The sequence below is a fragment of the Oncorhynchus gorbuscha genome, linkage group LG25 (genome assembly GCF_021184085.1).
Source record: "Oncorhynchus gorbuscha isolate QuinsamMale2020 ecotype Even-year linkage group LG25, OgorEven_v1.0, whole genome shotgun sequence".
Lineage (NCBI taxonomy): Eukaryota > Metazoa > Chordata > Actinopteri > Salmoniformes > Salmonidae > Oncorhynchus > Oncorhynchus gorbuscha.
Genome location: NC_060197.1, coordinates 6,068,696 through 6,095,665, shown reverse-complemented (window position 1 = coordinate 6,095,665; position 26,970 = coordinate 6,068,696). Strand labels below are relative to the sequence as shown.

The 26,970-nt window shown below is 46.5% G+C and overlaps 1 protein-coding gene across 5 annotated transcripts in view; it reads left to right on the top strand.

Annotated features, from left to right (window-relative positions):
- LOC124013754 (synaptotagmin-1-like) overlaps positions 1-26,970 on the top strand; it is a 282,762-nt gene that overhangs the window by 95,241 nt on the left and 160,551 nt on the right. For 4 of the 5 annotated variants that reach the window (XM_046328251.1, XM_046328254.1, XM_046328250.1 and 1 more), the window contains one exon: positions 12,084-12,175. The gene's annotated coding sequence lies outside the window, so the exon portion shown is untranslated. Of the gene's footprint in view, positions 1-12,083; positions 12,176-25,526; positions 25,732-26,970 lie in introns of those variants that run through there. The other variant, XM_046328253.1, reaches the window with a different exon arrangement.

Below are 26,970 nucleotides of genomic sequence, written 5' to 3'. Positions count from 1 at the left end.
TGGGTTTGTGGCTGTGTGTACACATAAAGAGCTTCTGTATGTGGTGTCGCTGCGGCTCAAGGACGACTAAAATATTTACAATCACTCAAGTGGACCTATAATACTATTCAGTACAAACGGCCGCATTGTAGAGTGCTGATCACAATATTGTAAAGGACAAAGGAGTACAAGGTCTTAAATATCCAGATATTGTGAATTCACTGTTGATGGCAGCTGTTCGAATAGTTTCCATGTGCTTTGACATGGAACATGGCTGAAAACTACATGTTGCTCAGCACATGTCTGCAGGACATGAGCCCAAAAATCTACACAGTTCATTTTTTGAAGTGTAGAAAAATGTCTGCCAGAGTTCAGGGAGTTTACAATTTAAATTGATCGCCTGGGTTTGTACTGTAATTACTCTCACTGCGAGCAGCCATCAGAAGTAGCGTATTGCAAATGTGTCACAACGGGATAGCTAATCCACAGAAATAGCCTGTTAACACGGGGTGGCATGTCTCCACCCAAGACTTATGGTTCAAGCTTTGTGGGCATGCCGAGGGAGGTTGGTGGGAATAAGAGTCAGTCTGGGAGAACTGAGAGAATTGTCAAAAAAGTTGTGAAAAAATACTATTCGGAGAGACAAGACTCGAAACAATAACAAAAGCCTTCTTGTTGGCTTTCATTTGTCACCTGTTCCTCCGCTGCATCTCCTTAAGCCTCGTAGCACTCTTATTCCCGTCTTGATATTTCACCTGTTCCTCCGCTGCATCTCCTTAAGCCTCGTAGCACTCTTATTCCCGTCTTGATATGTCACCTGTTCCTCCGCTGCATCTCCTTAAGCCTCGTAGCACTCTTATTCCCGTCTTGATATTTCACCTGTTCCTCCGCTGCATCTCCTTAAGCCTCGTAGCACTCTTATTCCCGTCTTGATATTTCACCTGTTCCTCCCCTGCATCTCCTTAAGCCTCGTAGCACTCTTATTGCCGTCTTGATATTTCACTTGTTCCTCCGCTTCATCTCCTTAAGCCTCGTAGCACTCTTATTCCCGTCTTGATATTTCACCGGAGCACGTGTCTACAATCAGACAGAGTACAAGCGGGGAACGAAAGAACATTATCAGCACCGTACATTGCTTGTGGCTGACAGCCCTTACAAACAGTCACCGCAAGGCAGACAGACAGGCAGTCTAGTCTCCCTCTCCTGAAATAGTTAAGGACAAGTATGGAGGAGTGACAACATGCTCGGTCTTTATGAGTGAGTGTAAGGTTGAAATGAGAGAAACCAGATGGAAATCAGATGGAAATCAGTATGCTTTTCTGCCTTCGTTCTTCAACGTATGGAATGTGTCAGAGCTTCAGCAGAAAGTATTAGAGGAATGCACTAACTGTAAGTCGCTCTGGATAAGAGAGTCTGCTAAATGACACAATTTTTTAATGCAAATGTAGGGTATGAGGGAGTGAGATTGTTCTTATCTTTGTCCTAGCTGGCTAACTATATGTCCTATATGCCTACGTCTCTGTCAACTAACAGACCCAGGGTAATATGCTTGTGGTGTTGCACACAAAGCCCGCCAAAACAGACAACTTAACAACTGCTTTATAGCATTAGCTGTGGGAAGTCAGAGGTCCTCAATATGAATACAGCCGTAGACCCGCGCATCACAATAGAGTTGGTCTTAAAGTGTCGACCAGGGAAGGTGCATCACTTATCATTGGTAGTGTGGTAGAGTGGACTTTGCTGGGGGCAGATGATGAGCCTGGTCAAGCTCCAGTCGTACAGGGACCGCCTTCTGTGTAGCCTAGAGGCATGCTGAGTAACAGTTGCTAATCATCTCCATGGCGCTCCCCACCACCGTAGAGTGACCACAGAGGGGGTTGGAGGACGGGCCTGGAGGTGCCTGACTCAGTTACACCAGCTCAACCTGACTCAGTTACACCAGCTCTGTCAGGAGGAATTGGCCAAAATTAACTTGTTGTGCGAAGCTTGTGGAAGGCTACCCAAAACATTTGACCCAAGTTAAACAATTCTACCAAATACTAATTGAGTGTATGTAAACTTCTGACCCACTGGGAATGTGATGAAAGAAATAAAAGCTGAAAGAAATTATTCTCTCTGCTATTATTCTGACATTTCACATTCTTAAAATCAACTGGTGATCCTAACTGACTTAAGACAGGGAATTCTTACTCTGATTAAATGTCAGGAATTGTGAAAAACTTAGTTGAAATGTATTTTGCTAAGGTGTATGTAAACTTCCGACTTCAACTATAATTATACAGTAAATACTTAAGTACCTTCTCCGATCTACAGTACAGTACAGAGCCCGCTACAGGTATCACTCTATAGAAATCCATTTCCCCAAGTGTTCTAGTCATTGGACGTTCCTGCCTTCCACAGAACTGCCTGGTTTCACAGAATGTGCTCCAACATGTTTGAGTGATGAGACTTCTCTAGCTGTCAAGAAGGATGTTTCTTACACTCCAGGCTTTCTGTCAACACCAATCATCTCAGTGGGTAGATTCTGAGGCAGAGAACACCAGTATCCTGTCCTTCTTTAAGGGGAAAGAGGACATGGGCTACTATGTTTATATGCCTGTTTTGTTGAGGCATTGTATGGTGTCCCAATGCATGATGAGAATACATACTAAAAGCTAGATTCATATTCGTAAAAGACAATGGCTTGGCTATTTTCAGAATCTAAATGATTAAAACTGTGCGAAAATATCTTGGTTCTTCCCTCTATCAGGAATCAAGGTAAGACCCAAGTGCAGACTGTGTTCAGCAACAATGTTTATTGTAACCACAGGGGCAGGCAAACGACAGGTCAAGGCTGGCAGGGGTCGATAATCCAGAGCAGAGACCAAGGTGCAGGATGGCAGGCAGGCTCAGGGTCAGGTCAGGCAGAGGTCGGCAATCCAGAGCAGAGGCCAAGGTGCAGGATGGCAGGCAGGCTCAGGGTCAGGTCAGGCAGAGGTCGGCAATCCAGAGGTGGAGCAAAGGCACAGAACAGCAGGCAGGCTCAGCGTCTAGCAGTGGTCAGGCGAGAGGGTACAGGGTCAGGACAGGCAAAGGTCAACAACCAGGAGGACGAGAAAAAGAGGGGAAAACAGAAGCTGAGACAAAATGCTGGTAGGCTTGAACATCGAGCCGAACTGGCAACAGACAGAAAACACGGGTATAAGTACCCGGGGAATAATGGGGAACATGTGTGACACCTGGAGGGGGGTGGAGACAAGTACAATGACAGGTGAAACAGATCATGGTGTGACACCCTCCTTGTTTTCTACATCTGATGATGACATTTTCACAAACATCTCATTGTCTTGACCAACGAATATGACTTCTCATGAGATGCTTTGCCATCGTATTCCATGTTGGATCCCCCTTCAGAAACGATGGGATGGTATGAGCCAATGGTCAGGTCATTACACCAGCTGACATATCTGGAGCGTTGGGTTTCTGCCTCAGTGCCTGTAAGGGGGAGCAAGGCTCTGGTGATTGGCACGGCCAAGTCCTCAAGGTCATGTTTGTTTTTACCGCTCACCCCTCACTGTAGATTACTGGGGTAACATATCTCCTGTCACCCATCCACCCACCCACCCCCCCCAGCACTGGTCCTTAACCAGTACACACATCTACAGATGGTTTCCACCACGTGTCTCCTTCATGTTGTAACCCAAGCCAGGGAAATATACCAGAACACAAACCTTGTATGTATGTTTTGTCTCCCGTCGGAATACTAAGAGATGGAAATGTAATCTCTCCCTTTGGCATCGCACTGAGCTGAGGGTTGGGCTTGGTCGTGATCGCAGACCATAGCTCTCAGGAACCCGGCCAAGGCTGCATGGGGCCTTATATTCATCACTGTGCAACGAGAAGGATCGCATCATTCACCCGGCTGCTGCCCGAGACCCATTCAAATCGGCCAGCGTTAAGAACGAATAATATGATATGAGGATGATAGAGACAGACTCACATCTTCAGGCAAGCAGAGAGGTGGAGGGAGAGAGGGAGATGGAGAGTGGTGGATACCCTAAGTGGAAATGCAGGATGGAGGAATAACACGGTGAAAGGAAAGATGACGGGAGGCGGTTGAAAAGCAGGCGCCACGCCGGGAAAATGAAGACTTATGTGAAGCACCACAAAGGGTGATTGGCTGTTGCAGACACTGTAGCTGACCAATTGTAGGAGTCACGAAAGCCAACGCTCGCGGTTTGGATATCATAACGACATTGTGTTCCTACGATGACTTATTTTCACACTCATCTAACCAGGCGGCGGAAGTGGTAGCGAGCCCATTGATTTGCCCGAAACCATTGTTCTGTGATTACTTGTCACAACCCTACTGTGCTCTGTGTGTACATTGAGTAATATGCACAGGAGAACAGCTGGAAACTTTGGCAGTGCTACACCTAATGTGTGTGGCAAGGTTCAAAGCAATCCCACTGGTTACTTAATGTAGCATAGACACTCAAACAAGTACACACACACACACACACACACACACACACACACACACACACACACACACACACACACACACACACACACACACACACACACACACACACACACACACACACACACACACACACACACACACACACACACACACACACACACTGCACCTATCTGGTGTATGTGACAATAAAAATAACATTGGAAAAGTACACACTCTCGCATCCTAAAGAGATGAATGACTTGTGATGAGGTGTGTGTGAATGTGTATGTGTATGTGTGCGTGTTTGTGCTAGTAATGTGGTGGAGATTTCATTCATGCACATGTATTATACCAAGCATCACCATATCATTGTCTCCTTCCAAGTTCTTAGCGTGCTGCATGTCATCCTGACTGAGGATGGCTGTGCTGGGGGTTAATATCAACTGTTGTTGACAGAGTGGCACCAATTGTTAGGAAAATGGAATTCATGGGTGTCAGGATTTGGCCAGGGTTGTTCCAGTTTTTGGTCACTAGATGCCCCCATTGTGCCTTTTGACCTTTTGTTTTCCCTTGATCCCCATTATTATTTGCACCTGTGCCTCGTTTCCCCTGATTGTATTTAATCCCTTTGTTTTCCTCAGTTCTTTGCTCTGTGTTTGTATGTTAGCACCCAGCCCTAGTACTCTGTGAACTCTTGTTGATCCCGGTGGACTCTCTTGTGGAATTCTGTTTTTTGTTCTTGTTTGTTTGTTTTTGAGTATCTTTTGAGGCTTTTTGTGCTTTACCTTCCACCTTGTGGATTTACCTTTTTTGTCTTGGAGGATTACCTTTGTTCTTGTGGAATTCCTTTTGAGGTTGTGGAGTTACATGTTTTCCTGAAGAACTTCACTTTTTACTTCATTAAATACAACGTCTCAAGTACTGCTGTGTCTGCCTCATCTTCTGGGTTCTGCCGACTATTCGTGGCTCAGTTGGTTAAGTGACTGTTTCTCACTCCGGAGACCCGGGTTCGTAACCGGGTCCTGACAGAAACACTAGAGCCAATAATGAACCCAGAGGCAGCCAGTTCCCAGGACCTTGTTGCCATGCTGTCCCACCACCAGGAGACTGTCCAACGCCACGAAGCCTCCCTGGTTCAGCAAGAGGCCTTAATGGCTAGACATTCTCATCTTCTGTCGGAGATGCTGACTTCCATAAAGCAGATATCTGATCGACTTACCCCGGCAACAGTTCCCGTCCCAGTACCTCAGATTCACGTACCCATGGCAGTTCACCCTCTGGCTGAACCTCGTCTTCCACCTTCCCAATTGTTCTCAGGTGATCCAAGTGCTTGTAAAGGGTTTCTCACCCAATGTTCTCTCTCCTTCGAGCTGCAACCCTCGTCGTTCCCCACCGACCGGTCTAAGATCGCATATATCATCACCCTGCTGTGGGAAAAAGCCCTGGCCTGGGCTACTGCTAAGTGGGATGCCCATAGTTCCTGCTGTGCCAGCTACTCTGCCTTTGCTGAGGAATTCAAACGAGTGTTTCAAGGCCCAAGCAGTGGTCCTGACTCAGCCAAACAGCTCCTGACTCTCCACCAAGGTCGGCGCAGCGTGACGGACTATGCCATCCAGTTCCGCACGGTGGCAGCAGCGAGTGGCTGGAACAACGAGGCGCTCACGGTGTGCTTTCTGAAAGGCCTTTCCGACACTATCCAAGATGAACTGGCCACTCGGGGACCACCAGACAATCTCGAGTCCCTGATCAAGTTGGCCTCACACATTGGCCAGCGTCTGAGAGAGAGAACTCAACCGTAGACCTCTAGCCCCTATCAGTCCCAGCTCCGAGTCCCCACCTTTATCCTCGCTGGCTCCACCGGAACCCATGCAGATTGGGCGCATCTCCCAGGCTGAGAGAGACCGCCGGTTGAGGGAGCGACGCTGTCTATACTGCGGCAAACCGGGCCATTTCCGTTCCACGTGTCCCGGGCTCCAGGGAAACGCTCTGTCCCGTACAGACCGGGGGAACTGTAACGGGAAACATAACCTCCTCCCATCCGTCCAACTCCCGTCTGCTCATTCCAGTCACCCTTTCCTGGGACAACCACAAGCTTCACCTTCAAGCCTTGGTAGACTCTGGAGCCGCAGGTAACTTCATGGATAGTGTCTGGGCGAAGGAGAATGGCGTTCCCTCTGAACCTCTAAGTGACCCCATGAGGGTTACTACATTGGAGGCCCAAGGCCCTTTGGGATCTGGACTTGTCACTCATGTCACTACCTCCTTGCGACTTTCAGTTTCACAACACCAGGAATTGATGAACTTTCATTTGATCTCCTGTTCCGAGTTCCCTCTCGTCCTTGGATACCCCTGGCTTCACAGCCATAACCCTCACATCGATTGGTCTGTGGGCACTATCGAGCAGTCGGGTCCTACGTGCCAAGCTACTTGTATTTTCCCGAATTCCCCCGAGTTCTACTCCCGAGTCTTTAGAATCCATCGACCTGACCCGAGTTCCCGAGTGTTACCATGACCTCAAACTGGTATTTAGCAAGCAGAGGGCCACCATGCTACCACCCCATAGACCTTATGATTGCCCCATCGAACTGTTTCCGGGCACTTGCCCCCCCCAGGGGTCGGATCTTTTCCCTATCTCCACCCGAACGAGCTGCTATGGATACCTACATCAAGGACGCTCTGGAAGCAGGCCTCATGCATCCATCCACCTCCCCGGCGGGAGCAGGGTTTTTCTTTGTGGCCAAGAAAGACGGTGGATTACGTCCTTGCATCGACTACCGGGGACTCAATGCCATAACCGTTACCCGCTACCCCTTATGGCCACAGCCTTCGAGCTGCTCCAGGAAGCAGTTGTTTTCACTAAGCTTGACCTGCGGAACGCATACCATCTTGTGCAGATCAGACCTGGTGACGAGTGGAAGACCGCTTTCAACACGCCTACTGGTCACTATGAATACTTGGTGATGCCCTTCGGCCTGACCAACGCCCCAGCGGTGTTCCAAGCGCTCATAAACGATGTGCTTAGGGATATGCTTAACATATTTGTGTTCGTTTACTTGGATGACATCCTCATATTTTCGAGCTCTCTTCAAGAACACACTAAGCATGTCAGACAAGTACTCAAACGCCTCCTAGACAGCCATCTGTATGTTAAGCCGGAAAAATGTGAATTCCATTCATCCCGAGTACAATTCCTGGGATTTGTAGTGGAACCCGGTCGAGTCCAAATGGACCCCAGGAAGGTAGGGGTGGTAGCGGATTGGCCCACCCCCAAATCCGTTAAGGAAGTTCAGCGTTTCCTGGGCTTCACTAACTTTTACCGCAAGTTCATCAAGAACTTCAGCTTGGTGGCAGCCCCTCTCACAGCTTTAACCAAGGGTGGCAATGCAAGGTTTTTGTGGGGAAGAGAAGCTGAGACGGCCTTCCAAGGAGTCAAGCAGCGCGTGCTCTCTGCTCCCATCCTGATACTACCGACTACGGATGAACCGTTTGTTGTGGAGGTAGACGCCTCAGAGGTTGGTGTTGGAGCTGTCCTGTCTCAGAGGGGTGAAGACAAGAAGCTTCATCCGTGCGCTTTCTTCTCACACCGGCTTACCCCGGCTGAGAGGAACTACTATGTGGGGGATCGTGAACTCCTAGCTGTTAAGATGGCATTGAAGGAATGGAGACACTGGCTCGAGGGGGCTTCTCACCCGTTTCAAGTGCTTACGGACCACAAAAATCTGGAGTATATCCAGCAGGCGAAGCAGTTGAACTCTAGACTAGCTAGATGGTCTCTTTTCTTCAATCGATTCCAGTTTATCCTCACCTATCGGCCCGGGTCGAAGAATCTCAAACCGGATGCCCTGTCCCGAGTCTACGCTCCTGCCATTCGAGATGACACGGACATGCCTGTCCTTCCTGCTGCTAAGATAGTGGCTCCGATCTCGTGGCAAGTTGAGGATACCGTGAGACGAGCTCAAGCTATTGAACCAGACCCGAAAGGAGGTCCTGCCAATCGGTTGTTTGTCCCCAAGGCAGTGAGGACTCAGGTCCTTCTGTGGGGGTACTCCTCTCGCCTCACCTGTCACCCGGGCGTAGGTCGCACCTTGGAGTTCATCCAGCGTAAGTTCTGGTGGCCTACCATAAGAGAAGACGTTGCCACTTTCGTCAATGCCTGCCCCGTGTGCTGCCAGGGCAAATCTTCTCACCTCCGCCCGCAAGGACTCCTTCACCCTTTACCTGTTCCCCACAGACCCTGGTCCCATATCTCGTTGGACTTCATTACTGGCCTTCCTCCATCCCATGGCAATACTACTATCCTAATCATTATCGACAGGTTTTCAAAGGCGGCCAGGTTCGTCCCTCTGACTAAGTTACCTTCTGCCAAGGAAACGGCTGAGTTGGTAATTAATCATGTGTTCCGAGTCTTTGGCATTCCTCAAGATATGGTTTCTGACAGAGGTCCCCAGTTCGCCTCTAGGTTTTGGAAGGCCTTCTGCCAACTCATGGGGGCTTCTGCCATTCTATCTTCAGGGTACCATCCGGAGTCCAACGGCCAAACAGAGAGGATGAATCAAGAGCTGGAAACCACCCTCCGATGTATGACTCGTAACAACCCGTCCACATGGTCGTCCTTCATTGTTTGGGCCGAATACGCGCACAACACCTTGCGCTCCTCCTCCACTGGTATGTCCCCGCACGAGTGTCAGTTTGGCTATGCCCTTCCATTGTTCCCGGACCAGGAGGCAGAAGTCAGAGTGCCTTCAGCCTTGAAGTTCGTCAACACTGTCGGCTTATGTGGAGGAAGACCCGTCTTAATCTTATGCGTTCCTCACAGAGGTACCAACAACAAGCCAACAGACGTCGCCGTCCCGGGCCTACCCTGCGCCCCGGCCAGAGAGTCTGGCTCTCCACAAGAGACTTACCACTACGGGTGGAGTCTCGCAAGCTGTCCCAAAAATACATCGGTCCCTTTAAGGTTGCCAGGAGAGTTAACTCAGTTTCGTATCGCCTACACTTACCCAGATCCCTTAAGATTAATCCCACGTTTCACATTTCCTTATTAAAACCTGTTGTTTTTTCTCCCCTTGTCCCGGCAGACAGACCTCCCCCTCCGCCTCGTGTCATTGGAGGCCAGCCGGCTTATACCGTACATCGGATACTGGATTCCCGCCGGGTGCAGCGGTCCTGGCAGTATCTGGTGGACTGGGAAGGCTACGGTCCCGAGGAGCGCTCCTGGGTTCCTGCCAAAGACATACTGGACCCTGACCTCATTCGTCAGTTCAGGGCCCTCCACCCTGAGAGAGCTGGTAGGAACGTCAGGAGCCGTTCCTAGGGGGGGATTCTATATATATATATATATATATATGGATTTGGCCAGGGTTGTTCCAGTTTTTGGTCACTAGATGCCCCCATTGTGCCTTTTGACCTTTTGTTTTCCCTTGATCCCCATTATTATTTTCACCTGTGCCTCGTTTCCCCTGATTGTATTTAAACCCTTTGTTTTCCTCAGTTCTTTGCTCTATGTTTGTATGTTAGCACCCAGCCCTAGTACTCTGTGAACTCTTGTTGATCCCGGTGGACTCTCTTGTGGAATTCTGTTTTTTGTTCTTGTTTGTTTGTTTTTGAGTATCTTTTGAGGCTTTTTGTGCTTTACCTTCCACCTTGTGGATTTACCTTTTTTGTCTTGGAGGATTACCCTTTGTTCTTGTGGAATTCCTTTTGAGGTTGTGGAGTTACATGTTTTCCTGAAGAACTTCACTTTTTACTTCATTAAATACAACGTCTCAAGTACTGCTGTGTCTGCCTCATCTTCTGGGTTCTGCCGACTATTCGTGGCTCGTGGCTCAGTTGGTTAAGTGACTGTTTCTCACTCCGGAGACCCGGGTTCGTAACCGGGTCCTGACAATGGGTATGTTAACAAGAGCACGTGATTCATTCTATAGCAGGAGTTTATGGCTGAAAAATGTATTTCAATGCACTGGCTACATCTATGATAATACATAAGGCTATAACAGGAAAAGCTCCATTGAGCTCCAAGTAGGAAGATTAACAAAGTTATCGTGTGGGAATTCAATGGCAACTTACCCTTCTCTTGAATGTTAAGTTGGGGTGATGGGGGGGGGGTCAGGGTATCTCTTGATAGCATGTTGTTTATATATAGCTAACAGTACGCTTTAACTTGAAATGAAAACGACTTTGTGACAAAATTAGAAATGTGTCATATCTACAAATGTAACTAGCTAGACTATTTTATGACTAGATGGACACTTCTCTGTCATTGATGCCATGGTTGCCCTTAGTTTGAAGATGTAATCCGGAGACAGGTGTTTTATACAACAGCCTCCTGTGTGTTCTCTTTTCATCTCTGTCTGCATATTTATTTGCAATCAAACTCCAGAATTTTCTAATTCATACTCTGATTCTTTTTCCGTGCCCAAATGAACTAGGCTCGTAATTTAACAATTTCATTCGAATTTACAGATGGCATACAAGTTTCTAAAGCATTCCTGCCAAAAAAACGCATTTTGATTAAAAAATGGCTTTTAAAATGTATTCTAATGGCTGTCCTGTGAAGTAGTGATGCGCGACATACCCCTAGTTTCCTGAAACGAGACACAAATTGCCTCTGAATTTTTGTGCCTTTGTGTACCTGCCAGTGCCAGCCGGAGGAAATAGCTTTTAAAGGCCCGGCAAATAGCTCCTCAATAGTAATGGGGGAATGAATAGGGAATCACAAACTCCATCTCCAAATCCCCACGCCGTCAAGATGGTGCAGATAGCTCTCCATCACAGCAGAACCTTGAGACGTATGCTGCAAGGACAGATCTTATCTGCATTTTTTATTTATCCATTTTGAAGTAATATATTCCATGATTCTGTGAATCTCCATCCAGGTGTTTATTGGATATTGCTTTTGGATACATTTTAAAACCAAAATACAGTCAACCGATCACATTAGTTTCGTTTCAAACCAGATTTACAATGAAATGAGACATTGAAGTAGTATTGAAAATCCCCTGCTGTGACCCTAACTAGAGATGGTCCGCACTCCACATCCGCCTCCTCCTCCACGCTGGAGTGCCTTTCACACTGTAGTGGCAGGCAGCATCTGTGGGGAGGAGATCCCCAGCTGGTCCCCGTCCCTGGTCTCCAGCTCATGACTCGGTTCCACCGGCTTCTAAAATAACACGACCAATCGGCTGTGCAAGCTCTCCATCGATAATGGATCCCTGCCACCCCCCACACAGACACACACACGCGCGCACGCACACACACGCACACACACATGCACACACACGCACACACACAAACAAACACAACTGAGCTGATGGAAAAATCAACTGGGTGAAATGACATTGGTTCACTTCACCGTGCCTTGGTTCTGGATGTCGCCATTTGAGCCCATTGCCGTACACATTGATTGGCTGGAAGAATTGAAATTCTATTGGTCTTGTGTGCGCCTGGCTTATAAAGTACTCTTAAAAGAAAATGGCTGCTCTCAAGAACACAATATGTTACGAATCGATACACAGAATAGCAAAGTATCTGACTGGGCTTGTTTATCATGTCTCTTGAAAACAGGAACCGGCCTGCAGTAACTAGTCTCAATTCTAGTTATATGAACTTTGCATACTTTTTGCTGTTCCAAATTAACATGCTCCGTCTGCCTCTTCCTCAGCTTTGAACTATCTCGACTGCGTGCAACTCCTGTGTAAAGAAGAAGAAGCAGCATTGGAGGAGCCCCTAGCAGCAGGCACCGTCGAGTTAAAGGTTAGTCTCTGTTCCCTCGTACTCAAAGACAGGCAAACAAAACAGACATCCTGTCTCAGTGGAAATGCCACAGGTCCACAGAGCCACTCTGGCTATTCACTGTCTCAGACCCCAAGGATCTCCAACCCCTATGGGCAAATAACCTCAGTCCCCTGGTTCCTTATCCTTATATGCCAATGACCACAGGGGGGGCAATCCCGAAAAGAAGAAGAATTCCACAGAGATTTGTCTCACAATGTACAATGACTAATGCTAATTAGTATGTATTATTCCACAAATCTTGTGTATACATGCATTAAACAACTCATAGAGGCCACCAAGACACACTTCTAATAGAAAATCTAATAGAAAAGACACATCAAACAGTGGTACGCAGCACTGAAAGCCTCATTAGTACTGTAGAGTAAGACATGTGATACTACAGTCTCTGGACACCATAGCTCATTCATGGTCTAAAGGACTAATAAAGTATTGATTTGATCTATTAGAGCAGGAAAGGCACAAACGCACCATATACATTAGGCTATAATGTAAAGAGCTCCGTTGAGCTTCAACTAGGAAGATGAGTCATGTTATCGTGTGGGAATCCAATGGTAACCACTGCAGTCGGGGTGGGAGGGGGGGGGGGGGGGGTTCAGGGCTTCTCTTGATGTCATGTTGTTTATATTCATCACACTACTGCACACATTTGAATGTCATGCTGTGACAGCCAGAGCAACATTTTCAAATCCAACAACATACGTGACAATCCTCTGTCTCAAGCTAGGGGAGACCGAGTGTGTGTGGCCGAGGGCACGCCATGGCGACCAAGGTCATCATAAATGGCATACACAAATATGAGGACACCACACACTGTTGATCAACGTCGTATTTGAATAAATAGCAGGAAAACAAATGAAGAGTGAAAAAAGAAAACTATGAAGATGGAGGCTTAAGGGAGTTTTATCATCACACACAAGGTTTCCAATATGGCTTGAGAAGGAATGAATGAATTCCGATTAAGCCAGTGTTAAATAAAGCCAGGCAGATCATATGGAGTCTTACCCTGGTGTAAGTTTAACCAATAGGGAACTGTGTCCTGGTCTCTGTTCACAAACCGTATTTCCTCCCTCACACTACACTACACTACACAATACCACTCTACTATAACAACATGTACATCCAGCTGGCGAGGCAGGTGCGGCGGGGTTGACTAGCCATTTGCTGAGGCATGTGGATGATTCAGGCCTTGTTAAATTCCATTTTGTTTGTGAGCGATGCTGAGCGTGGCCTCCTCTGGGCGTATAAGGGCAGACTCCGAAGCCACCGCACCGACTGGAGACCGAGGGGAGCAGTCCCAATTTGTCATCCTTATTAACCATGACATATCCAAAGTGGCAGAGTGCGGCCCAAGGAGATATAGAGAGAAAGAGAAAGAGGGAGAGAGAGGAAAAGATAGAGGTGGGCAGGGAGTCTGTCTCCTATCCTCCCTACCCCTCATGCAGTGCCCCAATCTGCCTGGCTAAAACAATGCAATTCAATGTTGGTGATTAGGACAGACGAGGCTAAAGTAAAGGAGTCCCGGCCGGGTTCCCACCTCTCTCTCTCCAGTCTAACTCACTTGTCTCAGTAGCTCTGCTGTGAAGGGGGAGGGGGGGGCGACAAACAGAGCATGGAGCTCACTCTTTTACTCTGTCTAGCTATCTCAGCGACGAGGCTAAATGAAGAAGTTACTTAGCCCTGAAATGGCAATGGGGTCTAGTCAAGGGCATCTACAAGGTGACTTCCATAAGAAGAGGTAGTTGGACGGGGTGGGTGTCTTGCCTTCAGCCACGTGACATGATTGTAGGGGTTTTCTTCAGTGAATGAGTCCCCCCTCTCCTCTGCCCTCCCTCCCACGGCGGAGATTAAGATCGCTTGTTGTAATTATTGCTCCTTGACGCAGTCTAATTCTGCCAAGCAGATAGCATCACACCAGTCAGGTGCTTTAGAGGGAATCTGGCAACCAGCTGTTGTCGTCCTCTGTGTGTTCCGAACGGCATTGTTTTGTGATACATGTCTGTTGATCGACTGGCTTCTCTGGCTTCTGCCAATCCCCCCGTCTGTCTCCAGATTCGCTCTCCTTCACTAACCACATTATAGGGAAAAATAAGGGGGAAAAAATCACACGCCAAAGAGCCAGAAACCCTGAGGTGTCTGGGATGTCTGCCACCTGACGTACTGCGAGGCATCAATCATCCGCCACCACAGTCCCATGAAACATCTGTCTTAGACACACCGGAAGCCTGGCCGCCTCCCATCCAAACACAGGTGTTTGACACGCACATTCAGCTCTGCCCAATGAGCAGCCATCTTTTACCGTCAGGAACAGTAATGTAAGGGTATGAGATAACACCAAGTAACGGGACAATATGCATACATTCAGAAACCTTCACATGCGATATGTCATATAGTATATGCATTACAGGAGAAAATGGGCACAACAGTTATTTGCTTTTCAAGTGATTCATGTTCAAGCAAGCAGTATCATCACTAGCGAGCTCCTGTTATGGTTGTCATTGAATGTTACAGTGATGACACTGAGAGTTATGGGGGTGAGGTTGAGCGTAATGGTGGTGACATTGAGTTACCGTGGTGACATTGAGAGTTACGGTGGTGAAATTGTGAGTTACGGTGGTGATATGGAAAGTTGCGGGCAGATGGTCTCTCTTGGGAATGACTCCCCACCGAGAAATCATCTGCGCCCGTGATAAGCTTCATTGGCTGTTCAGGGCCGATGTTCTAATTCTCCTAAGACAGAGCCCAGCTGAACCCCGTTACACACGTGTGTCGCCGCAAATCACCCTCAACAGCGCGTGCATCACCCTGTCTTTTCCCAGCAGATCTATCGGTGCCACTCTGCTAGGGTAACCGCGGTCAGTTCAGGCACGCGGCTGATCCATTGCCCTCGCTCAGCAGTGGAGTAGGATCATTGGTTGGGTGTACTTTCCGTCTGCTGCTTTCATCAACAAGCCTTAATGATCCCCAGAAAACTGACTGGTGAATACGATCACATCTTATAGGAAGGGATGTCTATTCATTTGCTTTAATCGTGACGGAGTGACAGGCAATTAAGGATTGTGGTGCCTCTGTCATCCCTGGGAATGTGTGGGCTGGATTAAAACGCACATCAGACCTCAGTTTATGGTAGCGTTACACGTGTGTAACGGGGTTCAGCTGGTCGTGGAGGTAAAAACAGCTTATTGTCAATGCTGTCAACTCCGGAACATGGAGAATGGAATCTCATAAGCATGAAGTAACTTTGGTCATTGGGAATTGCCTCAACATGGGTGACATTTGGCTCCATTTACTACAGTTGAGCAGGTTAATGTACGTTGTCACTGTGTGTGGCTACTCATGCGTGGATTCATGTTAATGTGTGAGTGATATTAATTGAGAAGAGGAGAAATGTATTTCATCAGCGTTAGTGATTAGACTGACCTTTATTTAAATTGGCTATTGTGGCTGTTTACAAGTCTCAATGTCATGTAGAGTGTGTGGGTCAATTACTTTTTTCTGGTAGGGTGGGTATGTTTTTCTATATATATATATATATATATATATATATATATATATATATATATATATATATATATATGTGTGTGTGTGTGTGTGTGTGTGTGTGTGTGTGTGTGTGTGTGTGTGTGTGTGTGTGTGTGTGTGTGTGCAAGAGGGAGTGCTCAGTGGCAGATCGTGACAAACCCTCAATCTCTACGTGGGAGCTGCTACTGTTCAACCACGACCATACACCCACATCTCCCTCTTCTGCACCCCCACTTTCTCTCTCTCCCTCATTCTTTTGCTCACTCTCCTCCTCACCTCTATCGAACTCTCTCTTCCTCCAGATTTTCTGCCCTGCTTTCTCTCCCCTGTTCCTCCACTCATCCATTCTCTCTCCCTCTCTCTCCAAGTGCTCTCCCCATCTCTCTTCCAGCAGGTCACAGCCCCTCCTGGTCTGAGCATAGACACCAGGGGGGAACCCTGTGATGTGGCCAGCTGCAGTATTCCCACTTTGGGCCACTTCACCACCATCACCATCACGCTGGGCCCATCTCCTGTCAGTCTCCCCACTCCAACCACACACACTGCTCACTCCACCAACCACAGCACCACCAGAGGACCACCTGCAGATCTCAGCCACTGCATGGCAATGAGTCAATCCACATGCTATCGGGAAGGGCAGAGAGTAGTTGGAAACAAGAGAGCTGATGTTCAGGATTTTTAAATAAGAGAGGGAGGGAATCAGAGGTCTGAGACAGTCAGACATTTGAATGTATGTGTCAGTCTCAATGTGAACTGCAAAGGTATAAACAAGTCCTGACTTAAGTGGCACTCCACCTTCAAGACCAACCATCCATTGGCATCAATGTGTTGTTCATGCCGTGGATAAAGTTTCAAGTCAACTGTGTCATTCAGGATCTTGAGTCAGGATGGTGGCCATGCAGCTCATTTCAGATATGAGCAGAGTGACCTTGAAAGCCCTGGTCTATGTATAGTAGATAGATGGGAAGGCAGCGGCATGGCTGCTGAGGTAATTTAATTATCAGACCCTCCACAGGCTAGGGTAATGACTGCTCTCCAAATCCTCCCTAATCCCCTATCCCAGTCCTCTACACAATCAGGCCCTGCCCGGGGCTCTCTGACTGTCTGACACAGGCAGTACTAACTCCTATACCCTGACTCTGTCTGTAGTCCCAGCCTGATGGCATACAATACTGTAATATACAGTGCCTTCGGAAAGTAGTCAGACCCCTTGAGCTTTTCCACATTATTGTTACGTTACAGCCTTATTCTAAAATTGCTTAAATAAAAAAAAATGTCCTCAATTGCTTTGTGATTATGGGGTATTGTGTGTAGATTGATGTGGGAAAAAACGATGTAATCAATTTTAGAATAAGGCTGTAAAGTAACAAAATGTGTAAAAACTCAAGGGGTCTGAATACTTTATTTCACTACATCGATAGGAGCGACGTGTTTGGTGAGTAAAAGACAAAAATACACTTCCATGTAGTGCGTGTGTGTGCGTGTGTTAAAATAGCTCTTCATTCCTCTCACGTTGGTGTCCTCTGAGTCCAGGATGGTTCTTGAGGTCTAAAGGGGGCCGTCCATGACAACAGCTTTATTAATTACCCCTCCTGAGAGAGATAGAAGGTGACCCCTGACCCTCTCAGAGGCCCCGGACCCTAGACCTGGTGACTGGCTGTGGTGACTGACTGTCTCCTCTCAGTCAAACCACTGGAGAGCCAAAATAGCCACTACACACATTGCAGGGTAGCCACACCATCTTGTGGGCGGAGGAGAGGTAGCTTGCTTGCTCGGTCTACGTCTCTGCTTTCAATTTTTGGTGATTAGTCAGACAAAAAGTAGCTGTTCACTTCCACCTCCAGTCAAGTAATACCCTACAATATAGTATAGTGAGTTGTGAAGATGACATGATTAGATAGGCACTGTGAAAAGTGGTTCATTTAGATGAAGAAACCCCTGGGTGTGAATGGTGTGCCTCTGTATGTTATCCCGCTGAAATTAACCTCTCTGAAATTAACCTCTCTGTTTTACCAGCCCAGCCCTCCCCCTCCCTCCCTCCCTCCCTCCCTCCCTCCCTCCTCTCCCTTTCCCCCTCTTCTCTCCTCTCTCCTATCCAAGCATCTGTGCAGAGTCAATGGTGTTGGCATGTGCTAATGACCCCAACATGTGTGTGTGTGTGTGTGTGTGTGTGTGTGTGTGTGTGTGTGTGTGTGTGTGTGTGTGTGTGTGTGTGTGTGTGTGTGTGTGTGTGTGTGTGTGTGTGTGTGTGTGTGTGTGTGTGCACGCGCCAACAGAGGGTGAAAGGAGCACCTGTGCGTGTTGAAAAGAGCCTGCTGGTCCTACCTTATGAACAGCACCACATCCTCCAGGCTGGATTGATAGAGCTTTAAGGCAGCTTCCTGCCTGCGGAACAGAGAGAGAGAGAGTGTAACGAGAGAGTGTAAGGGGGCTATCAGATGTAATTAAAGCAAGTGTCTCTTCTCTGTAAGAAAGTCAGAATTCTCAGAAATATGTCTGACTCACTAAGAATTCATTCTTTGAACAGTATAACAGCCATGGGTAGTGTGGAAATGAGCTGACTATGACAGGGGCATGATAACCATACAGACTGGAATATTCCTGGGATGGAAGACAATGCAGGTGGCAGACAGGCTGAGTTGGGAATCGACTATGTCATACTGTATAATATCTCAATTTACAGGGGTACAGGATGGGCTAGGACTGTCAAAGTATATCTTAAAATGTTGACCTTTTGGAGATTGGCTGCCTTTTTCTCTTCCCACTCATCTCTTTCTCCTGCCCTCTCTTCTTCTCTGTCTCTCTTCTTCTCTGTCTCTCCACCTTTCTTTCTCTGTCTCTCTCTCCTTCTCTGTCTCTCCACCTTTCTTTCTCTGTCTCTCTTCTTCTCTGTCTCTCCACCTTTCTTTCTCTGCCTCTCTCTTCTTCTCTCTCTCCACCTTTCTTTCTCTGTCTCTCTCTTCTTCTCTGTCTCTCCACCTTTCTTTCTCTGCCTCTCTCTTCTTCTCTCTCTCCACCTTTCTTTCTCTGTCTCTCTCTTCTTCTCTGTCTCTCCACCTTTCTTTCTCGGTCTCTCTCTTCTTCTCTGTCTCTCCACCTTTCTTTCTCTGCCTCTCTCTTCTTCTCTCTCTCCACCTTTCTTTCTCTGTCTCTCTCTTCTTCTCTGTCTCTCCACCTTTCTTTCTCTGTCTCTCTCTTCTTCTCTGTCTCTCCACCTTTCTTTCTCTGTCTCTCTCTTCTTCTCTGTCTCTCCACCTTTCTTTCTCTGCCTCTCTCTTCTTCTCTCTCTCCACCTTTCTTTCTCTGTCTCTCTCTTCTTCTCTCTCTCCACCTTTCTTTCTCTGTCTCTCTTCTTCTCTGTCTCTCCACCTTTCTTTCTCTGTCTCTCTCTTCTTCTCTGTCTCTCCACCTTTCTTTCTCTGCCTCTCTCTTCTTCTCTCTCTCCACCTTTCTTTCTCTGTCTCTCTCTTCTTCTCTCTCTCCACCTTTCTTTCTCTGTCTCTCTTCTTCTCTGTCTCTCCACCTTTCTTTCTCTGTCTCTCTCTTCTTCTCTGTCTCTCCACCTTTCTTTCTCTGCCTCTCTCTTCTTCTCTCTCTCCACCTTTCTTTCTCTGTCTCTCTCTTCTTCTCTCTCTCCACCTTTCTTTCTCTGTCTCTCTTCTTCTCTGTCTCTCCACCTTTCTTTCTCTGTCTCTCTCTTCTTCTCTGTCTCTCCACCTTTCTTTCTCTGCCTCTCTCTTCTTCTCTCTCTCCACCTTTCTTTCTCTGTCTCTCTCTTCTTCTCTGTCTCTCCACCTTTCTTTCTCTGTCTCTCTTCTTCTCTGTCTCTCCACCTTTCTTTCTCTGTCTCTCTCTTCTTCTCTGTCTCTCCACCTTTCTTTCTCTGTCTCTCTCTTCTTCTCTGTCTCTCCACCTTTCTTTCTCTGTCTCTCTCTCCTTCTCTGTCTCTCCACCTTTCTTTCTCTGTCTCTCTTCTTCTCTGTCTCTCCACCTTTCTTTCTCTGTCTCTCTCTTCTTCTCTGTCTCTCCACCTTTCTTTCTCTGCCTCTCTCTTCTTCTCTCTCTCCACCTTTCTTTCTCTGCCTCTCTCTTCTTCTCTCTCTCCACCTTTCTTTCTCTGTCTCTCTCTTCTTCTCTGTCTCTCCACCTTTCTTTCTCTGTCTCTCTCTTCTTCTCTGTCTCTCCACCTTTCTTTCTCTGTCTCTCTCTTCTTCTCTGTCTCTCTTCTTCTCTGTCTCTCCACCTTTCTTTCTCTGTCTCTCTCTTCTTCTCTGTCTCTCCACCTTTCTTTCTCTGTCTCTCTTCTTCTCTGTCTCTCCACCTTTCTTTCTCTGCCTCTCTCTTCTTCTCTCTCTCCACCTTTCTTTCTCTGTCTCTCTCTTCTTCTCTCTCTCCACCTTTCTTTCTCTGTCTCTCTCTTTCTCTTCTCTTTCTTTCTCTGTCTCTCTCTTCTTCTCTGTCTCTCCACCTTTCTTTCTCTGTCTCTCTCTTCTTCTCTGTCTCTCCACCTTTCTTTCTCTGTCTCTCTCTTCATCTCTGTCTCTCCACCTTTCTAGCTCTGTCTCTCTCTTCTTCTCTGTCTCTCCACCTTTCTTTCTCTGTCTCTCTCTCTCTTCTTCTCTGTCTCTCCACCTTTCTTTCTCTGTCTCTCTCTCTTCTTCTCTGTCTCTCCACCTTTCTTTCTCTGTCTCTCTCTTCTTCTCTGTCTCTCCACCTTTCTTTCTCTGCTCTCTCTTCTTCTCTGTCTCTCCACCTTTCTTTCTCTGCCTCTCTCTTCTTCTCTGTCTCTCCACCTTTCTTTCTCTGCCTCTCTCTTCTTCTCTGTCTCTCCACCTTTCTTTCTCTGCCTCTCTCTTCTTCTCTGTCTCTCCACCTTTCTTTCTCTGCTTCTCTCTTCCTGTCCCTGATGACCCTCTGACTCCCCACTCCCCACAGCTAGCTTTCTTCGGGAAGACAAACTCTCCACTTCAGGCTCTCTTCATGAACTTGTCAGCCGAGAGCTAGGTTGTTCATTTATTTCCCCCTCCAAGAGAATAATTCTACTCCTCATGGGCCACTAGACAAAGTCAGGCCAAGATTATTTCTTGAAATGTTTTTTTATAGTTTTTTTTCACAGTTTTTTTTTCTCCAACTTTTTAAAAATAGACCCCCTCTCTCTTTCTTTTTGGAATTGGCAACACTTTGTGTTCATCTCAGTCTGATTGGCTGGAGCCTTGTAGTCCCCAAAGCTTCCAGAACAAAGCCTGTTGACTGTATCAGCCAAGTGGTGGATGACAAAGTCTAGGAGAGAGAGGAGACCAGGATGAAATATTTATTTTGCAGACTGGCTGTGTGGCAGCCATTTGCTGTTATGTTGTGTCTCACTGCCTTGGTCTAGCTAGCTAACGTAGTCTGTTTGTTAGTTTGATTTGTTTGATTGCATGGATTCATTTTTGGTTTCTAGTCTCTTGTGACTTTTCATGTGAAAAAGGGAAACGTTTTTCTGTGACTCCTGACTTCAAGGCTCATTACATCTAATCATGCAGTGGTGTACTGTGGCCTTGTTTTCTCTACATTTTTTGTTGTTGTTTTGTTGCTGTTGTTTTACCATTCGCTGCATATTTACGATAACGGGACATAAAATGTTGCCATGGGGACAGACCCACCCCGGTATAACAGAAGGCATTACAGCACCGGACCACAGAGGAGAAAGCATTCTGGCCAATCAGCAAACAGCTCACTGTTGCCAAGGAGTTTTTCAGATATGTATGTATGTATATATATATATAATAATTAAAAAATCACCTTTATTTAACCAGTTAGGCCAGTTGAGTACAAGTTCTTATTTACAACTGCGACCTGGGCAAGATAAAGCAAAGCAGTGCGACAAAAACCAACAACACAGAGTTACACATGGGATAAACAAACTTACAGTCAATAATACAAAAATATATAATATATATAATATATATAAAAATCTATATACATTGTGTGCAAATGGAGTAAGGAGGTAAGGCAATAAATAGGCCAATAGTAGCGAAGTAGTACAATTTAGCAAATAAACACTGGAGTGATAGATGTGCAGATGATGTGCAAGTAGAGATACTGGGGTGCAAAAAGAGCAGAACAAGTCAATAAGAACAATATGGGGATGAGGTAGGTAGTTGGATGGGCTATTTACAGATGGGCTATGTACAGCTGCAGCGGTCGGTAAGCTACTCAGATAGCTGATGCTTAAAGTTAGTGAGGGAGATATAAGTCTCCAACTTCAGCGATTTTTGCAATTCGTTCCAGTCAATGGCAGCAAAGAACTGGAAGGAAAGGCGGCCAAATGAAGTGTTGGCTTTGGGGATGACCAGTGAGATATACCTGTTAGAGCGCGTGCCAAGGATGGGTGTTGTTATGGTGACCAGTGAGCTGAGATAAGGTGGATAGTAGTTTTACGATGTTATGTTTGGCAGCATGAGTGAAGGGTGCTTTGTTGCGTAATAGGATGCCAATTCTAGATGTAATTTTGGCTTGTAGATGCTTTTGTGAGTCTGGAAGGAGAGTTTACAGTCTAACCAGACACCTAGGTATTTGTAGTTGTCCACATATTCTAAGTCAGAACTGTCCAGAGTAGTGATGCTAGTTGGCCTGGCAGGTGTGGGCAGCTCGTTTGGAGGTTTGTTACACAAAGTGTCCATAGAAGGGCCAGATGTATACAGCATGGTGTCGCCTGCATATGGGTTGATCAAGGAATCACCAGCAGCTAGAGCGACATCATTGATATATACAGAGAAAATTGTCGGCCCGAGATTTGTACCCTGTGGTACCCCCATAGAGACCAGATGAGAGATAGGATTGAGATAAGAAGTGAATGCGTACAGTGTGTTTGCACCTTTCAATAGCTCATAGTACGGTTTGGATTTCCACGTTTTTCCAAGTCCATGGTCTAGTAACATACCCTATAGAAGTCCAAGAGCATGACGGCTCATATTGCCATTCCATGATGAAATATTGTCTCTGATTGAGCCTTTTCATGCAAGACTTTTCCTCCGCCTGCTGAGATGGGAACAGCTCTTTACCCTCCAACCCCTCGGGGCAGTAATTATTACCCCAGGGCCCTGTTTAGTCACTACCCATTTAATGTTCACAGAGCCATTACGATCAGCTTGACTCTCACCTCGACGACGATCCGCGGCTTTTCATTGTTGTCCTCTTTCCCTTAGTTCCCTCCTCTCTGAGAACTCATCGAGATCTATCACTGACAGACTGCATGCTACAGCTAGTCAGATACTGGAGGTGATAACTGGGCTAAGTTTGCAGTCTACAGCTGTGTTGTTTGAACAGCCTCTGTGGCGCTGAGGTGGTGTGTGTGTGTGTGTGTGTGTGTGTGTGTGTGTGTGTGTGTGTGTGTGTGTGTGTGTGTGTGTGTGTGTGTGTGTGTGTGTGTGTGCTGTGGGTGTGTGAGCTCGTCAGAGAGATGGAAGATAATCTCCATATACTCAGACATGGATGTCCAGCCCAACCCCCTTTTTTCCTCCCTTTCCTGTCTTCCTGAGACCAGTGGGGCGGAAATCCGCCCTGTCCCCACGCAGCGTCGCTCCTATCCATCCCTATGTAATACACACACATGGCCACAGATAGGTGGGCATAACAACCACAGTTTTCTGACCGAGACTCAAGCTTTTAGCCAAACAAGCCAACTTGTAAGGAAGCTTAAACCAGGTGATGGTAATCATTAACACAGCCTGCCTGGCTTGCCGCTGGTCTGGCTCCAGTGTCCGACAGCCCTGTGTGTCATCACAAACACCATACGCCTCCCACTCCACATTTTCTATCAGCTTAACAAGGCCTATTTCCATCACGTAGGCCTCACAGGTGTAAAGGCGAGGCTGTAGAGGGTTATAATACATCACATCTGTCTAGGCCTGAGGCTCACTTCTTCTACTTCAGCCCACCGAAAGACGCCCATTGTTTTTCAAATAGGAAACGTTGACAGAGCTCCATTGTAAGACTTGTGTGAATACTGGTTTCAAGATCAGTTGAGGAGATTGCATGAGTTGGGGGGCAGGGGGGTTCCGGGTCAGAACCTTAGTGGTTCTTGAATGATGGAATTAAACCAAACCAAGCCAAGCCTCTACTGCCAGGGTGACTCTTTTGAGGTACACAAGCCCATGCTAATACAGTCCTCCACTCTATATAATGTATAAACCATGCTAATACAGTCCTCCACTCTATATAATGTATAAACCATGCTAATACAGTCCTCCACTCTATATAATGTATAAACCATGCTAATACAGTCCTCCACTCTATATAATGTATAAACCATGCTAATACAGTCCTCCACTCTATATAATGTATAAACCATGCTAATACAGTCCTCCACTCTATATAATGTATAAACCATGCTAATACAGTCCTCCACTCTATATAATGTATAAACCATGCTAATACAGTCCTCCACTCTATATAATGTATAAACCATGCTAATACAGTCCTCCACTCTATATAATGTATAAACCATGCTAATACAGTCCTCCACTCTATATAATGTATAAACCATGCTAATACAGTCCTCCACTCTATATAATGTATAAACCATGCTAATACAGTCCTCCACTCTATATAATGTATAAACCATGCTAATACAGTCCTCCACTCTATATAATGTATAAACCATGCTAATACAGTCCTCCACTCTATATAATGTATAAACCATGCTAATACAGTCCTCCACTCTATATAATGTATAAACCATGCTAATACAGTCCTCCACTCTATATAATGTATAAACCATGCTAATACAGTCCTCCACTCTATATAATGTATAAACCATGCTAATACAGTCCTCCACTCTATATAATGTATAAACCATGCTAATACAGTCCTCCACTCTATATAATGTATAAACAGATGCATTTACAGTTCTTTGGGAAAGTATTCAGACCCCTTGACTTTTTCCACATTTTGTTGTTACAGCCTTATTCTAAAATTGATTAAATTGTTTTTCCCCCTCATCAATCTACAAACAATATCACATAATGACAAAGCAAAAACCGTTTTTAGAAATGTTTGCAAATGTATGAATGTACTTAAGTATTACATTTACATGCATTTTCAGACCCTTTACTCAGGACTTTGTTGAAGCAACTTTGGCAGTGATTACAGCCTTGAGTCTTCTTGGGTATGACTCTACAAGCTTGGCACACCTGTATTTGGGGTGTTTCTACCATTCTTCTCTGCAGATCATCTCGAGCTCTGTCAGGTTGGATGGGGAGCGTCACTGCACAGCTATTTTCAGGTCTCTCCAGAGATGTTCGATTGGGTTCAAGTCCGGGCTCTGGCTGGGCTACTCAAGGACATTCAGAGACTTGTCGCGGAGTCAGAGCTGCGTTGTCTTTTGACTGTGTGCTTAGGGTCTGCTCTGTTGATTGGTTTATTTCCGTTGGCTGTTGCGGCCTCTCCCTGGGTGTGCTGTGTTTCCGTTCAGCTTTACATCTGGCTGTGTGGAGCGCTGTTGTGAAGCAGCACCTTTAGAGAGAGAGAGACTTTCTAAGCTACATATAGAGGGTCTGTGTACTATCTGTGAATGTATGGTTTAGTACGAGGAAGAGAGAGACGATTGTTTTTAAGATCAGAAAGGGAGGTAGTGGGTGGTTACATGTCAGAGAGAGAGAGAGAGAGAGAGGTAGAGAGAGGTAGGGAGAGGGAGATAGAGAGAAAGAGAGAGAGAGGAGGTGTGAGTGTGACAGGGAGAGAGAGAAGGGGAGGGGCTGGAGTAGGTGGGTGGGAAGAGTGGGAGGGAGTGTCAGAGAGAGGAAGAGAGAGATGAAACAAGCAAGCAAGGGAATCAGAGCTTGCCTGCCGGAGCTGTGTTGTGTTTGGTGTGTGAGCGTAAGTGAGCACTAGCTGATCCATCACTGTGTGAAAGGGACCTCGCTGAGCGTTCAGCCCCGATCTCCCTCAACCCCCCAGAGCCCTTCCAGAAGGCTGTAAAGGAGGACCCAGGCTTGTGCACGTGCTGCCAGGTAAGACACAGAGAGCATGGAGGCTCTCCGCTGAGAGAGCTTACTGTACAGAGAACAGATCATGAAAGCGCTTAGCGGTGCCTTTGTATCGGGAGGTGATCTTATTGGAATGGATGTGGCTTGCAAGGACAAGGTGAATGGTGTTGTTTCTCATCTGCGTCTGTGTCTGTGAGTGTGTCAGTGTGTGTTTGTGCACGTCAGCTGACTCGAGTCACAGGGCATATGTAACCTGATTGGAACAGGTCAGCTTGTATGTGACAGAGGTCAGTTTATTTCTGACTCTAGCTCCTCTTTAATGGCAGATGTCAAGGGACATCAATACTGCCATTTACAGAAGAAAAACACTAAATAGGAAAAGGCAGTTTTTGATTTGGATCCCGTTTAGTAAATTGGCCTTAATAGCTGTTGTTTCCGTTGTTTCTGATGTATTTCATTGCTCTCTTTTGTGACAAAGTGCTGTTAGATATTGTCATCATCGCAGGAGTTTGTCTCAGAGCATAAATAAATGATTGCTGTATATATTGTCTCGCCTCTCTCCTGCTGAAAGACTGGTATGCCATTTTTCGCATCTCGTTCCATCTGTGTTTGTGTGTGAATCTGTGTTTGTGTGTGTGTGGCTGACAGCAAATAGCTGTGTGTGTGTGTGTGTGTGTGTGTGTGTGTGTGTGTGTGTGTGTGTGTGTGTGTGTGTGTGTGTGTGTGTGTGTGTGTGTGTGTGTGTGTGTGTGTGTGTGTGTGTGTGTGTGTGTGTGTGTGTGTGTGTGTGTGTGTGTGTGTGTGTGCATCTGTGTTTGTGTGTGTATACGCATCTGTGTTTGTGTGTGTATACGCATCTGTGCATTGTGTGTGTATACGCATCTGTGTTTGTGTGTGTATACGCATCTGTGTTTTGTGTGTGTGTAACGCATCTGTGTTTGTGTGTGTGTGTACGCATCTGTGTTTGTGTGTGTGTGTGTGTATACGCATCTGTGTTTGTGTGTGTGTGTGTGTATACGCATCTGTGTGTGTGTGTGTGTATACGCATCTGTGTGTGTGTGTGTGTGTGTGTATACGCGTGTGTGTGTGTGTGTGTGTGTATACGCATCTGTGTTTGTGTGTGTGTGTATACGCATCTGTGTTTGTGTGTGTGTGTATACGCATCTGTGTTTGTGTGTGTGTGTATACGCATCTGTGTTTGTGTGTGTGTATACGCATCTGTGTTTGTGTGTGTGTGTATACGCATCTGTGTTTGTGTGTGTG